Source organism: Giraffa tippelskirchi, chromosome 2 (assembly GCF_054371585.1).
Source record: "Giraffa tippelskirchi isolate mGirTip1 chromosome 2, T2T-mGirTip1v1.2.pri, whole genome shotgun sequence".
In the NCBI taxonomy this organism is placed as follows: Eukaryota; Metazoa; Chordata; class Mammalia; order Artiodactyla; family Giraffidae; genus Giraffa; species Giraffa tippelskirchi.
This window is the reverse complement of record NC_137276.1, coordinates 124,212,039-124,228,926: the sequence shown is the minus strand read 5'-3', so window position 1 is coordinate 124,228,926 and position 16,888 is coordinate 124,212,039. Positions and strand designations below refer to the sequence as shown.

Here is a 16,888-nt window from a genome sequence, read left to right as displayed (position 1 = left end):
TCACACGGTAGCGAAGTAATGCTCAAAATTCTCCAAGCCAGGCTTCGACAGTACATGAACTGTGAACTTCCAGATGCTCAAGCCGGATTTAGAAAAGGCAGAGGAACCAGAGATCAAATTGCCAATATCTGTTGGGTCACAGAAAAAGCAAGAGAGTTCCAGAAAAAAATCTACTTCTGCTTTATTGACTTTGCCAAAGCCTTTGGTTATGTGGATCACAACAAACTGGAAAATTCTTAATGAGATGAGAATACCAGACTACCTTACCTACCTCCTGAGAAATTTGTATGCAAGTCAAGAAGCAACAGTTAGAACCAGACGTGGAACAATGAACTGGCTGCAAATTGGGAAAGGAGTATGTCAAGCTTGTATATTGTCACCCTGCTTTTTTAACTTATATGCAGAGTACATCATGAGAAACGCTGGGCTGGATGAAGCACAAGCTGGAATCAAGATTGCTGGGAGAAATATCAACAACCTCAGATATGCAGATGACATCACCATTATGGGAGAAAGTGAAGAAGAACTGAAGAGCTTCTTGATGAAAGTGAATGAGGTGAGTGAAAAAGCTGGCTTAAAGCTCAACATTCAGAAAACTAAGATCACAGCATCTGGTCCCATTACTTCATGGCAAATAGATGGGGAGACAATGGAATCAGTGACAGATTTTATATTTTTGGGCTCCAAAATCACTGCAGATGGTGACTGCAGCCATGAAATTAAAAGATACTTGTTTCTTGGAAGAAAAGCTATGACCAGCTTGGACAGCATATTAAAAAAGCAGAGACATTACTTTGCTGACAAAGGTCCATCTAGTCAAAGCCATGGTTTTTCCAGTATCATGTATGGATGTGAGAGTTGGACTATAAGGAAGGCTGAGAGCCAAAGAATTGATGCTTTTGAACTGTGGTGTTGGAGAAGACTCTTGAGAGTCCCTTGGTCTGCAAGGAGATCAAATCAGCCAATCCTAAAGGAAATCAGTCCTGCATATTCATTGGAAGGACTGATGGCTGAAGCTGAAGCTCCAATACTTTGGCCACCTGATGCGAAGAGCTGACTCATTTGAAAAGACCCTGATGCTGGGAAAGATTGAAGGCAGGAAGAGAAGGGAATGACAGAGGATGAGGTGGTTAGATGGCATCACCGACTCAATGGACATGAGTCTGAGCAAGCTCCGGGATTTGGTGATAGACAGAGAAGCCTGGCGTGCTGCAGTCCGTGGTGTCGCAAAGGGTCAGACACAACTAAGTGACTGAACTTAACTGAGTAAGAAATGGTTCTTGACCTCCTGATGCTCAGAGTTGAGTGGCCCATGGGAGGTAGGGAGCCAATCACTTGCAATACGAGACCTATGACAGGGCCATACAGTGAAAACAACAGGGCAGGGCAGGGCAACTGGAGGCCCGAGGTGAGGAAAAGTGTGAGGGGTCATCAGTGATGAGGATGGTGATGCAGGAGGTCGGGGGACAGAGCACCTATAGCAGGACACAATGTGGACAAAGGCAAGAATCTCATTCAGAAAAACTGTGGGGTTTAGCAAGGTGAGATGTCAACCATAGGAGGAATGGGAGCAGAGAATGAGAGCAGCAAAGCAAGTGGGCCTGAGCTAGACTGCAAAAGTCTGACTGTCTACTGAGGAGCCTGAACGTAATCTATGGACAAAGAGAACTTGCTGGAGTTGTTGAAGCCAACAAATCATCTAATTGGACAGAGATAACTGACACAGAAGTGGGGAAGATCACCTGCAAGCCAGTGCGATGCTAACCTAGGCAAGTAACAAGAAAGCCTGCATGGGAAGTCAAAAGGAGAGGGCACATTAGGGTAACAGTTTGGAGGGAAAGTTAATACAATGGAGAAACTCATTAGATGGCAAAGTCAAGGAAGACACTGCGGTTTCTACTCAAAGTTTCTAGCTGGGCAACAAGTTGGGTCATTAAGCCATCCATGAAGAAAGGAACTTAGGAGGAAGAGGGAGAGGGAAGAAAAACGCAGTTTAATTTTCCCTGAAAATATACATCTGTGAGAATTCAGAGCCACAGGAATTCTAGGTAGTATGTAACCAGGACTAGTTCATTTTTAGCTGGTTTTCATATAAATGCAAACTATTTGCAATTTCTTTTAGCTCCAAGTGTCCTTTAAGAAAATGTTCAAAGAAAATTGAAAAAATAAGAAACCATTCATAAGATCATTATCATGTAAATCTAAGAAATATCTCAGAGGCAAAGCTCTCTTCCAATTTCTTGTCTTCAGCTAACTGTTACAGTCTGAAAGAATGCAACTATATGACCAAAAACAACAGTAGTTTGGCTTTTCCCAATGAAAAGGGAAATTCATCTATCACCCTTGAAAGTTTGCCAAAGTACAAGATTAAAAACAAAGCACAAATGAAATATCTGTTTACACTACTTATTTTGATACAATATAAACGAAGCCACCCATTTTTTATTTTGACATGAGCATAATTAAGACATAATTCAAAGCCTTCTATGTTTAATTCTCTATTGGTTATTTTGGGCAAATTTGCATATTTCACTAAATGAGCTGAGCTACCAACAGGCCAAGAAAGTTATTACTAAAGAATGAGGTATTATTTCAATAACCGAGAATGCTGGAAATCCAAATGAAATCTGAAGCAAAAATAAAAGCATTCTGATTCCCTGGGTGAAACCTGAATGGAGTCTGTGAAGCAATCTGGCTTACTTGAAGGACAACTTTTTAATGGAAATCTATTTCAGCCCAATGAATTTTTTTTTCCTGGCACAATACCTTCATTATTTCTTCTTTGTAGCGGTACCAAGATGATCATGTTTTACAACCGATCATGTTACACAATCTTTCATTTTTTTTTTTTCCTACCAAAATTTTAATGTCATCGTTAACATCTAGACTTTGAGAAACCTCTGATGGACCACTAAAGGCCTCCTGGAAGCCCTGCCTCTTAACCAGATACCCCAGTTAACCCTGTTTGACTCTTGACTAACCATCACCAGTAGCATCCGGTAGCTCTGAATTGTCACAGATGTGCCTTTTCAGCGTCTATTTCACCTCTCTAAAGGGACATGAAACTGACTGCTTCTTGCTTCTTCTCCCTCTACCTAATCACATCCACACTTCGCAGCAGGGCTGCAAATGAGTGCAGCCCTTCCAGCTGAGCTCCTTGGTTGTGCAGAGAAAAGGTCGGGGCCACCAAGCAACACCAGGCCAGCCTCCCAGGAGGTGGGGACTTCAAGATGAGAACCACATGGTCACGTCTGAGGAGCCTGCTTGAGGCCTGTAGCCTCTCCTTTAATATTTCCTATAACTACAGGGACTGCATATTCTTTAGGCCTTTCGTGGTTGCTTTATCAAATGATGGTTTTAATTGCAGCACTGCATTTTTCAGGGAAAAAGCAAAGTCAACAGGGAAGTAGCCGCTTCTGACACACTGAGTACATATACTTTTGTGAGCATCATGTTCTCCCTTCTATAGTAGGCGGAAAAGACCTACCAATATGAAGATAAATGTCGCCATACCATGACTAATAGCCTCTTCAAATTCAACTGGTAATGTCATTGGCATGTCAGAGATGAGTAATCCTGAGAGATCTTTGGAGACAGTAAATCCACTCATCTACAGAGGAGAGTAAAACTTCTTTAATATAGACAACAAATCTGGCTTCAACTGTCAGCCAACAAAATCTCCTCCCACGTGTTAAGCATAGGATGACATGCTTTGATGGATGTCAAGTAGCCAACAATTGATAACCATGACCACCATTCACTGTGCCAAGTCCAGCCCTTCCCACACACTGCCTCATCTAACTTAACCCTCAAGTTGACTTTATGACCACCAATGAACCCATTTTACAGATAAGAAAACCAAGGCTAAGAGAACTTAAGTCAAAACTCTAAACAACAAGCTTGAGTTTGAACGCAGAGCCTTTCTGAGTCCAGAGCCTGCTTGAACTACTTCACCTACTGCCTCTGCTCACAAGTATCCACTGCTCTGTTACTACTGGCCAGTCCTCAATCTGAATATCCAGCAAGAAGGCTTACAGCTCGACCTTAAAGAGGAAATACATTACTTTCCAAGAATGACTACCGAATTATCTCAACAAATGATTTACACACATCTACAGAGTAAAGATTTCACAGTGGATTTATGCTGTGGCAAGACGTGTGAGACAGCAGAGGAGCTGACCGTCTCCCTAGATGCTGCCTCCAGGAGGGTGGCAGCCAGTGATGTATTCTGGTCCTGGTCCACAGAGTGAGAGCAAATACTGGTTTCGGGGTGGCTGGTGAAACCCTCCAGGAGTCATTCCTAGCCACCACGCCCCCTCATTCCCTGCTGCCCTGCCCTTTGCCCCACTCATCCTTCAAGTCTCAGATTCACTTTCACCCCCTCCAGGAACCCTTCCCTGACCCTTCTGAGTTGGGTTAGGTCCTCTTATTTTATGTCTTAATAAACCTCTATGCTTTTCTTTTGGTGTGTCTACTATGATTGTAATTGATTATATAATGATTTTACCTTTATCTCTCTTAGCAAGGGGGCTAGAGGACAGAGGTCATGTCTGTTTTGTTCAACACTCTATGCTTAGGGCCTGGCCCTAGGACCTGAAGTATAAAAGACAGTTAAATAACTGATGGATGAATAAATCTAATGTGTGTTTTAAACACTAAATATGAAGACGGAATCCATTCAAGGAATTTTGTTCTAATTGCTATTTATATGACACCTGCAAAAATATCAGTCTCTACCTTGTTCTGTGCTGTATTGTGCCTAGTTGCTCAGTCGTGTCTGACTCTTTGCGACTTCATGCACTGTAGCCCACCAGGCTCCTCTGTCCATTGGGATTCTCCAGGCAAGAACACAGGAATGGGCTGCCATGCCCTCCTCCAGAGGATCTTCCCAACCCAGGGATCAAACCCAGGTCTGCCACATTGCAGGTGGATTCTTTACCCTCTGAGCCACCAGGGAAGCCCCTATCTTGCTTTATTCACTGGTAAATATATATTAATATTTACTGACCACAAACTGAGTTCCCAGAGTTATTCTAGGCACAGTGAAGGTTACCAATGAAGACACAAACTCCCAGCACAAACTTTTACAATCCTGTCAAGTGTGGTCAGCGCTTCCTAGGTGGCTCAGTGGTAAGGAACCCACCTGCCAATGCAGGAGACAAAGGTTCGATCCCTGGGTCAGGAAGATCCCCTGGAGAAGGAAAAGGCAACCCACTCCAGTAGTCTTGCCTGGGAAATGCCATGGACAGAGGAGCCTGGTGGGCTAGAGTCTGTAGCTCACCAGGCTCCTCTGTGTCCATGGGGTTCTCCAGGAAAGACTACTGAAATGGGTTGCCATGACCTCCTCCAGGGGATCTTCCTGACCCAGGGACTGAACCTGCATCTCTTAGGCTACAGTCCATGGGGCTGCAAGAGAGACAGGATTTAGAGACTAAACAACAAGTATGGTCACTAAGATGAGACGCAGTTTAGCCCAAGTTCCTTCAGTGCCAGCTGCCCTTACTGAAAACCTTGCCAGACTGGCTCCACCTTCACCAATTTAGGGAGGATTCTAGGCGACTAAGAAGCTCAGCACTGAGTGCTCAGGCCGAGGAAGCACAGAGAGCAGGGCTCTGGTTATGATCAGCGCTGCCTTGCGCCTTTCTGGGAATGGCATCCTTTCAAGGTACTTTTCCTTCATTAATATGCATGTGCCTAAAGCAAACTCAAATCATTCCTGGATACCTTCCTCCCTTGGATGAGTTGACAATCTAAGCGGCTGTGGTATAGCACTGGAGAGGGTCATATTCACTTACGCCAGAGACATGTAACATACCAGGCAGGTTTCATATGTCTAAATTGCTATTATATAATAAAAAATATCTTCACTAAAGAAAGAAATATTCCAGATAAGTGGCAGCGAACTATGTGCTCCTGGAAATACTTTCCTAACAGATCAACAAGAGAACATTCTGTACTCCACCAAAATGAATTTCTACTCTGCTGAGGATAAGTGAAATCTGGGGCTTATTTGTTTGCATTTGTTGGGGGTTTTGGGGTCTTTCGTTTTTTGGGTTTTTGGGTGGTGGTCATGTTGACATTAAAGCAATTTCTTTTAATACAATAGATTGTGGAGAGCAAATTCATGGCAAGAATACCACCACTAATCCACGGCAGGCATCATTAACAGATTATGGTGCTCTGCCCATATGCAGAATCTGTATTCAAGGGAGCCATTATCAATCAATCAAAATCAATGATGAACATCATGAAGCTCACCTATGAATCCTTCACTGGACTCACACTGATGGGAAATCTGTTAATTCAACAGAAATAGAGGGCTGTTGCTTCTCAATAAGAATACCTACATCCTAATCTGGTAACGGTCTCACAGAGTTTCCTCCCCAGCAGACTATACATCTTTTCCCATTCCATTTTAGTGTTCTATGAAATTTTCTTTCTGGATTGATAATAAAGGGATAAGAGCTGAATCAGAAGTGTTTTGGGAATGTGAGAGAAATAAAAAAATTCTCAGCAAAGATGTCCATAATTTCCATCCTGAGAGCTACTGTTTAATCCTGAAAATCTCTAGGATGGATTTTGTTAAGAGATTCTTATCATCTTATCAAAACCTTTTAAATCAACCTGGACGTAGAACAGAGGTGACGGAAGTGAAAGAGATAAACAAAGGGTTTTTTTTCTTATCCTTAATACCACACAACACAGAGCCTGCTAGGTTTAAATCCAGCTCCCTACAGATGCCTTCAGTTCAGGGCACCCAGCAAATCCCAAAGATGAAAGGTGGAGCTGGGGGCTGGGGGAGCGATGGGAGGGAGCGAACACAGAACCAAGTGCCCCCGAGACTTCCCTGCCTCAGTTAAGGCTCCTGCTTGCTTAGTTCTTTCTCTCACTGATCACAGACAAGCTAGAGGGAACAGAAACAGGACCAAACAAATTGTAAAAAATACTATTTTTAAATTTCTTGAAATTTTAATACCATTAGACCAAGTTTTTGCTTAAAAATGAGGATTCAAAAGTATTTCTCATATGAATCTGCTTCACAGAAGCTGGAAGAAAAGGGTCTCGTTCCCATGGTTACCTTCTGCATACTCGATTCTTTCGTTTCAGCACTACTCATGAATTTGCCCACATTTTAACTTCACTGGGAATGAAGATAACACTCTAATGAATGACAGGAAGCATGTGTCAGAACTCTTCTCAAAATACCCTGAGAAGAAGCTCTGTGTAGGCATAGGCCTGGGACGCTTGGGCTATGATGGACAGTTTTGCAGTTTTTAATTACGGTTTTTAAAAATCTGAACAAAACTATACATTTCCATCTGAAAGACAATCACACCCCCTCCCTACAATTTTGTATATAACTGTGAAGACTGAATATGCCTGGTTCATCACTGGATTTCCAGGACCTAACAAAGAATGAGGACTCCATCGCTTTGCTGCGTACCTGAAACTATCACAACATTGTTAATCAACTACACTTCAATATAAAATAAAAAGTTTTTAAGAAAAAGAAACCTTTTTTATTATACAATTATTTCAGATGTGGAGGTGAAAATGGGGGTGAAATTTGCCTACTGTTTTCAATCTGCTGACCTAACCAGAAACACTGTTAGCTTATCTTGAAATTTCTGCTTTGATTACAAAATTGAAGGTTATTAATATACAATAAACTTCAAGTGTGTTACACACCATAACTAAAGAGAAAAAATCATGACTGTTTATTTTTCATGACTGACATGATTGCAAAATTTTATTTAGTGCTGTTCTCGAACATTGTTTCCCTCTGATGAATAAAGATTTGGGGCTAATTAAAAAAAAAAAAAAGAATGAAGACTTGATATATGCACTGATTGAATCGACACTAGTTCCTATTATTCCTCCTTGCCCCACTGTTAAAATGCTGACTTCCAAGGAGAGGAGCAGTGGGTGATAATATGACACAAGTATCTCCCGGGAACATGAATTAATAACTTCCGACATGAGTTAAATTATCAGGGTCCTCACAAGGGGGGTGGGCAGGGCCGAATGGCCCTAACAGTTGGCAAGTGAGGCAGGTGGGTGTTTGTGCTCCTGACACAGCATGCAAGACACAGGGCTTGTAACTCAAGAACAGTTTTGCTAATCCACAGCCTGGCCAAAATTCTTTGAAAACTCCAAACCTAGAAAAGATTTATGACTTTCGGAGGGACTGTTTCCTTTTATTAGATGACAGTTACATAACCAATTCCATGACCCTTTCCCCTTGGCCGCCTGGAAGGGTGTTTTTGTATTTAACCCTCACTCGAGCTAGCAGCTCTAGCAGGAAAGCTGGCTGGGCACATTGGCAACCCTTATCCTCGCCCTGTTTCCCATTTCCCACTCAAACAGATGGACTATGTACATGTCATCCACTGCTAGTAGTCTTGAGCCTTTGGTGGATGCAGTTGGAGGCTAAAATATCAATTATGAACAAATAAGCCAGGAAAAGGTGGATGCTTGGGTGTGCTAGGAAATAGCACCGAGAATCAATTTATAGCACGTTGGAACAATATCAAGTAAAGCAATAACATCTTTTCATGCTGAAGCCCCCTTTCCTGTTGTGAAGTGATCATTCTTGAATAAAATCAGCACAGGGAAGGACATGCTTGCCTTCAGACACTCTCTCCAGATGCTTTTTAGGTAGTGCCCTTGGTATTTCAAGTCAGAATTTAACCCACAAGGAAGAGTAACATTTCCAATAAGCCCTAAAGCTTTGCATCTTCATTTTTCTTTATTAATATGCCCCCAAAAGTTGTCTTCCTAAAAGGAGGCAATGCTTTCCATAGTTCCCATAAGTTTCAGCAAAAAGAAAAAGGAACCAGGACACAGAATTTTGAAAAACTCTAGCAGTCGGTTTTCTAAGCCATAATATCCTAAGAAAAAGGATGCCTGTCTGAACGAGGGAAACAGAATTCCATGTCTTTGCTGACATTTTTCAAACCTGCTCCAGTTTATCAGCAGCTGGCTCCAGTCAGGCCCTTTCTCACACAACCCTCTCATTCACCTTTCATCAGGGATTTTTAAAATACTTTCTTTTTAGATGATTATTAGCACTGGCCTGCAAAGTAGCCAACGAATATGATCTACAGGGTAAACAAGTTCTTAACCTGGTCTTAAGTGGATTTGGGATGATGATAAATTTGTTTCTGAATTTATTAAAATGAAAGGAACTGAGTACAGAAGACTGGTCAACCATCAGTCCTGCAACATGTAGTCATCAGCTCAAGACCAGCGGCAACACAGGGAAGCCGGAAACACACAAGGAAGAGGGGAACAGATGCTACAGGCCAATGGTAGGGGAGCATGAAGACATGAAAAGAGAGAATGTGCAAATATTAAACCTCCTCAATACTAAAGACCAGACTTTCCACTTTCTCTTTTTCTCAGTCTTTATACTTTTCTCCAACATTAGCTGTGTGTGATCTCTTATCTCATGAGTAAACTCTATTAGATAACAGTATCTATAAATAAATACACTTCCAGCTGAAGCCCATTTTACACTGTACCTACTCTACAGCAAGGCTATCATGTACCATGACATCACACCTCTGGAAGATGGATGCAGGGTACTGGTTACAAGTGCAGGCTCTTACAAGAGCCAGATGGCCTGGGTTCAAATCCCAACCTGTCTTCTGCTAGCCTTGTAGCCTGAGGCTACTTAATGTCTCCATGACCTATTTCCTCATTTGTAAAGTGGGAATAATAATGGTATGACCTCATGCGGTTCTCACAATGACTTAATGAATTAAAACAAGTGGTCAGAATGTGGTCTGGCACGAGGTATGTGCTCGTTAACATTAATTATTACTCAAGTGCAATAAAATTCCTTTCCCTCCCGTGTGAATTTACACAGTTCACATGTCTTTTAAATGAAGCCACTAAGCTTTCTTGATTTCCCAGTCCACTCTGTTCAAGGACAGCAAGTCTAGCTCTTATATTTCCGTCAATTAAGTCCAGGTGGGCAGGTGTAATATCATCTTGCCATACACCAAATCTGCTCGGAGTCACAGGCATACACTTCCTCATCAACTTATTAAAAACTGTAATAGGTACTTATCAGTGACAAAATTAGAGGAGGATTAGCTCAGTTCTTTATTGGGCTTAAGAACCACTGGCTTTGAATTAAAATAGTTTAAAGTTAAATTTCTAATTATTTGAGAATTTTATCTCTCATTAAATTTAAAAATGTCTTCTCACCATAAGTTTGTTTTTGGTGTCTAGTAGTCTGTTTCTGCTTTGCAGATAAGTTCCTTTGCATTATTTTTTGAGTTTGGAAAACTCACAGTTACCAAAGGGAAAAGGGGAGGGGGAGGAATAAATTAGGAGTATGGGATTAACAGATACACACCACTGTTCAGAAAATAAACAATAGGATTTACTATATAGCACACGAAGCTATAAGGGCTTCCCAGGTGGCACAGTGGTAAAGAGTCTTCCTGCCAATGCAGGAGACATGGGTTCCCCTGGAGGAGTAAATGGCAACCTACTCCAGTATTCTTGCCTAGAAAATTCCGTGGACAGAGGAGCCTGGTGAGCTATAGTCACGGGGTCACAAAGAGTTGGACGTGACTGAGCACAGGAAGCTGTATTTGATATCTTGTAATAACCTATAATGGAAAAGAATGTGAAGCCATACCCCTGGAAAAGTCTGCTCACAGTTCTAGAGTTTAATATACATCTCATCGATCTTATATCCTACCCAAGTCATTTCTCTTTCCCTTCATTATCATAGAGATCACTTCCATATGAAGAGCTCTGATTCATTCCAACCCTGTGGAACATGACTTTTGCCCATTTCATCCCATAGACATTACTCTCTCAAAAGTCTCTAGAGTTTGACACTATCATCAGTTACTGCTTGCTTTTAACCTAAACAGATAGTTGTAAACGATTTAAAAGAAAACCATTTTTACTGAAACCATGATAAATAATTACAAAATTTGCATGTTCTTTAATTTACACTTTAATGACAATATATTAAAATTTTGTAATTTTTTAAGTAATATTTATTCTTATTTATTTATTTGACTGTGCCAGGTCTTAGTTGCAGCATGTGGGATCTAGTTCCCTGACCAGTGATCGAACTTGGGCACCCTGCATTGGGAACATGGAATCTTAGCCACTAAGGTCTTCCCACCAGGGAAGTCCAATTTCGTGTATTTTGAATCTAATGACATTTTACTTTATTATTATTTAGATAAGAACTATCCAATAGAAATATAATGTGAGTCACATATGTGAGCTACATAAGTAATTTAAAATTTCCTAGTAATATTTAAAAACTTAAAAAAACAGGTGAAACTAACTCTAATAATATATTTTATCTACCAGTATATTAAAAACATTATCATATCAAAATATAATCAATATAAAAGTTCTTAATTAAACATTTTACCTTTTTTCATATTAAGTCCTGGAATCAGTGTATATTTTACACTTATAGCCCATTTCAATTTTGACAAACCATATTTCAAGTGCTCAGAAGCCACACAGGGCTAGTGGCTACCACATAGGACAATGTATCTTTAGATCACTGAAGTCAACAGAAAATATAAAATAAAATATGTGAAAATCTTTATTATAACAACTAAATTCATGATTTGGCTGAAATGAAGGCAAAGAAATCAAATTTTGTGAAATAAATGTGTAATGGAAAAAAGAACCATTGGCTTTGTATACTGAAAAACCTAACACAGAAAGATTCACAGAAACTGAGAAATTACTGGAAGTTGAAATTTTATACCTGTAGCCAGGGCCTAGATTGGGGGGAACTCAGGCCGCCATATTAAATAGCTTCAATTCCTTCCTTAAGTAATAGAGAACCACTGAAGTTTCTTCTGTTTTAGGAAAGAAATCTAGAAGTAGTAGGGTGAAGGGCAGGATATAGGGCTGAAGGTTAAACTGAGGTACTAACAAGAAGGCAAGGAAGCCAACCACAGTCTACACACATGATCCACTTACGACAAGAGGAGGCTAGCAGTTCCTCAAAACGTTAAACAAAGGGTTATCATATAACCCAGCAACCCCACTCTTAGGTGTATACTGGGAGAGAAATGAAATGGGAAGAGAAATGAAATGAAATAAAAGAAATGAAACCATATGTTCACACAAAAACCTGAACACAAATGTTCATAGAAGCATAAGATATAATCGCAAAAAAGGAAAAACAGCCCATGTCCATTAACTAATGAATGGACACATAAAAAGTGGTATATGCGTACAATGGAATATTACTCAGCAATAAAAATAAAGACTTGCATATATTGCAACATGGATGAACCTTGAAAATATTATGCCAGGTGAAAAAAGCTAGTCATAAAAGATCATATATGATTCCATTAATATGAAATGTTCAGAACAGCTAAATCCAAGAAACACAAAGTAGCCAGGTGGTTACCTAGAGCTGGAGAAGTCTGGGGGGATACAGGGGTGAGTGCTAACGGATGTCGACTCTGTTTGAGGTGATGAAAACATAAAGTTGATTGTGGTGATGTCTGCTCAACCTATGAATATACTAAAAATCACCAAATTACACAACTTAAATGCGTTATTTGTATGGTATGTGAATCATTCTCTCAATAAATCTCTTTTCATAAAAAAGGCAGCAGCTGGGAAATGGACAGAGGGGTAAGAGCTGATATGCACGCATTCTGTTCATGGATAGAGCTCTCTTTTCCTACTTTCTCAGAGAGTGAATTCTGTGTGTGCTTCATCTCTTTTCAAGAGACTCTTATGAAAAGTCCCAAGATTTAAACAACAAATGAGAGCTGCCCTGGTTCAGGCTGGGTCAGGAGGCCCAGAGTCCAGTTGTTTGGACCAACACCCAACTTGGCCGACCCTAAAATGCCTTCAGGGAATTCCGGGCCCCTGGGAACGCAATCTGAAACCACTCAGTGGGTCCAAAGGGCTGAGAGATGTGGGAATGTGAAGCATCTTTGTAGGGTCAGCGAGAGGGAATCAAGCCAGACTGCCTAGTCACATCAGGGAACTGGAGACAGAATGTCCGCACCAAGGCAGCCCTGCCCACTGCTCACACCTTCAATCCAGTGACAACTGTCTGCCCGCTTCCCTGTCACCATACACACTCCCTTGTAAGGGTGAGTAATGGGTTCATTTATAGTAAGCTAGGAAAGGTTTACACCCTCCCCTGAGGTTTTCAAAGAGCTCCAATGATGGAAACTGTGTTCAGAAGAGTCAAAATGATCCAAAATCTTACCTAGTATTTGACCATAACCAAGACACTAGCAGCCTTCAGTTTCTTTAGTAACAGTGAATTTAGAATTACAAAATACATATCTATTCCCTTAAAGAAAGTTATATAGCATGCATACTGGAGTCTATGTTTCCTGCTGCCTATCTGTAGCCTATAAACCATGAGAAGTCATATTTCACCACTGTTTGTGTTCTGTTTTATACATGTACCCCTTTTCCTGCACTTATTTCTCTACCAAAATCCTGGTCCCCAAACACAAGTCTTCAGGAAAGGTATTTTGCACTTCATGTTATTCCCCACCCTTTTTTTTTTTTTTTCCTGCTTCAATCCCACTTTTCCAGAACTAACAAAAACCGCTTCTAAAAGCTCTGGCCCAATCACCCCATTCCTCGGAACTATCAATGAGATCCAGCTGTCCGAACCAAATCTCCGATTGCTAACTTTTAACCACACAACTGCCTCTGAGAAAAGCCCATGGATGCTCTTCTCCTCTTGTTTCCTTTCTAACCAGCTCTATGAGCCACTCTGAGCCATCAAGTCAGCCTACTACCTGCATTCACCTACATCCCGCAGAAGGGCAGTGCCATTGCAGAACCTTCTTTTATTGCTTCTTAACAATGTTGACAGTAGATCATCACAACTATTCATTCACTAGGATATGCAGTGGCTGTAGAGAGGTGACCACTTGTTTGTAGGGAGTTGGTCACTCCCTAGTTTTCTTTTTTTTTTTTTAATTGACATCTTCACAGTTGTGGTAGAAACAACTATCAAAAGCTAATCTGGACTTTTAAAAATTTATTGGAGTATAGTTGCTTTACACTGCTTTGTTATTTTCTGCAAAGTGAATCAGCTACACATATACTTTATTGTCTAGTCACTAAGTCGTGCCCAACTCTTTGTGACCCCATGGACTGTAGCCTGCCAGGCTCCTCTGTCCATGGGATTTCCCAGGCAAGAATACTGGAGTGGGTTGCCAATTCCTTCTCTAGGACATCTTCCCAACTCAGGGATCGAACCTGAATCTCCTACATTGCAGAGGGATTCTTTACCACTGAGCCACCAGGGAAGCCCATACACATATGCCCCTCTTTTTCAGATTTCTTTCCCCTTTAGGTCACCACAGAGCATTCAATAGAGTTCCCTGTGCTACACAGGAAAATAGTTACCTGATTTATTCAGATAATGTGAATAAATCACATCAGTTATCTATTTTACACACAGTCGTGTATATATGTCAGTGTCAATTTCCCAATTCATCCCACCCTCTTTTTACCCCTTGGTGTCCACATGTTTATTCTCCAAGATGCATATACACTTGCCTTTGGTCACTTCACCATAGTAGCTCCCAACCATCTTCACTTTCTGCCACAGAAGCAGGGAGGGCAGGCTCCCTGCAAGCTGCAGGAACTTGAAAAAGAAACTGCCTACTTTGGCTTACTCGAGGGAGAGCTGCACTGTGATACCTTCATAAGGCGATGGTCTGATGGTCTCGAGTTTAAAAGGAATGCGAGCAGCTATACCTGTAGGAGGAGAGGGAGCAGCTCCCGGATAGCTGGACCACAGGATCCCCTGCCGAGGCATGTGACCGCTCAAGTTGTCAACAGCTTCTCTAGTTTCTCTAGAAACTGAAAATGCCTGGGCACCTGTGCTAACATGGTCAGCACGAATTTCAACTACAGAATTGTTATCCGTTATTACACTTGATAGCATAACTAGACATTGTATAGTGCTTCACAGTTTCCAAGTGGTTTTCTTCATCTTTCTATTATACAGTAGTACCTTTTCCAAGGGCTGTCTTTGGCTTTTAGCTATGAAAACTAAATCCCCACTGGCTACTTTCTAAAACAAAACACACAGTGTAAATTCCTTCTGGGGGATGAACTGAAAAATCGTAATTCAGTGATAGAGAACTACTCCATGAGAAGCAGTTTCTGAAACAAAAGGTCATTTATAGGTTTTATTATTTTTATGCATCAGTGATATACTAAATAAATCAGAGGCAGTCAGTTTTATAATCTCTAGGAATTTTAAAAGAATTCAAGACCTCAGAAAAATATAATTGTATTAAGGTTTGCTTTTGTTTTATAAACCTTCAGGATTCAGTATATTAATTTTATATATATGTGTGTGTGTGTGTATATATATATATATATATATATTTTTTTTTGGTTGACTTGGAGATAAACAATAGAAAATAAAGAAGGAAGTACTTCATTTCCAGAAAGTTGATGGACATATGAGGTTCTAGGTAGGAAGAGTCACCACCATGTCTGCCCTCCTTCTCCAGTGGTCTAAATGGCCTACAATATGGCACATCCATGCTCTCAGCTCCATGTGCAGGCGACAGGCCAAGTTAAACTTGAACTGTTTGAAGTGCAGCTGCAGGTGTGAGGACACATATCAAAAGTCTAACCCTCCTCCCCCTTTTTTTTGGCCACACCACCCTGCCATGTGCAACTTTTAGTTCCCCAAACAGGGGTCAAACCAGTGCCCTCTGAAATGGAAGCTCAGGGTCTTAACCTCTGGACCACCAGGGAAATCCCTGACCACGTCCTTCTACAGAGACCGATCAAAGGGATGTCGGCACTGTTCCTTAGATTTTCAAAACCTGGACTTAACCCTCTACTCTATGACACAGGGTAGTAAATTCTATTTTCTAAAAAGTGAACTCTTCAAGCATTCTAAGTAGGAGACTCTTCAGTGGTAAAATCCCGATCTGCAGGCGGATGGCGCTTCTACCACATCTAGGATCTCCAGAGTCTCGGCCTAACAACGGTCTCCGTCATTATCTTTCTCTGCTGTGCTTCTACAAGCTATGTTTCTCTTATTGGGCTATTTCCTAATTTCAAGCATTTCTCAGTTTTCAATAGTTGCCTTACCTCTTTGCCAGACTAACACCTTGAAGCCAACTCAAGTTTTTTAACTGTTTTAAGCAGGAAAAAAAAAAAAGTGTGCATATGCATCTTTTGTTTTTTTTGTTTTCCTGTTCCTTTTTTATTTGAAGGGCATTGTTTTTACTCCCATATTAATACTGTAAAAAAAGACAAATCAACCTGATCCCTCAGTTGCTCTAATATCAAAAATTGACAAAGAAGTATTATTTAACCCATCTAATTTTAACAGAGGGGGAAAAATAAAGGAAAAATAAGCATGAGTTATTAAAAATTATATAACTGTACTTTCTTAATGCCTCAAATTATACAGTATTAGAGACAAATGTATATTTGAAAGTCCTTATGCTTAATTTCCCTAAGTCCTGGTGAAAGCATTCACCCTAATACATGAAAACATATTCCCCTTCTACCCCCTCCATACTTGCTAAGTTGATAGAGAGGGTCTCTGAGGAGCTTCAAGATTGTGACCCTGTGCATGCCCACAGTCCCATCAATTTTCAGGCTAATTCAGAACAAATGATCAAACCAACAAAATGAACACCTGAGCTCTCAAACGGGTGGCTGATAGGTTGAAACTGCCCTACATACGTATATTTTTAAAAATCTGAATAATCTTCCAACACTTAAAAATCAAGAGACTGTACTCACACACCCAGATTTCCCACTTTTGAAATATCAGCTCTCAACACTGAGCTCACAACAGCTACAGTGGCTGGGGCTGCACTCACACCCTCATGTACAGTGACCCCACCACCACCACCAC

The 16,888-nt window shown here is 40.8% G+C and overlaps 1 protein-coding gene across 4 annotated transcripts in view; it reads right to left on the bottom strand.

Moving 5' to 3' along the window:
- Positions 1-16,888, bottom strand: part of ARHGEF26 (Rho guanine nucleotide exchange factor 26) — a 134,716-nt gene that overhangs the window by 66,068 nt on the left and 51,760 nt on the right. The gene's annotated exons all lie outside the window — the stretch shown is intronic.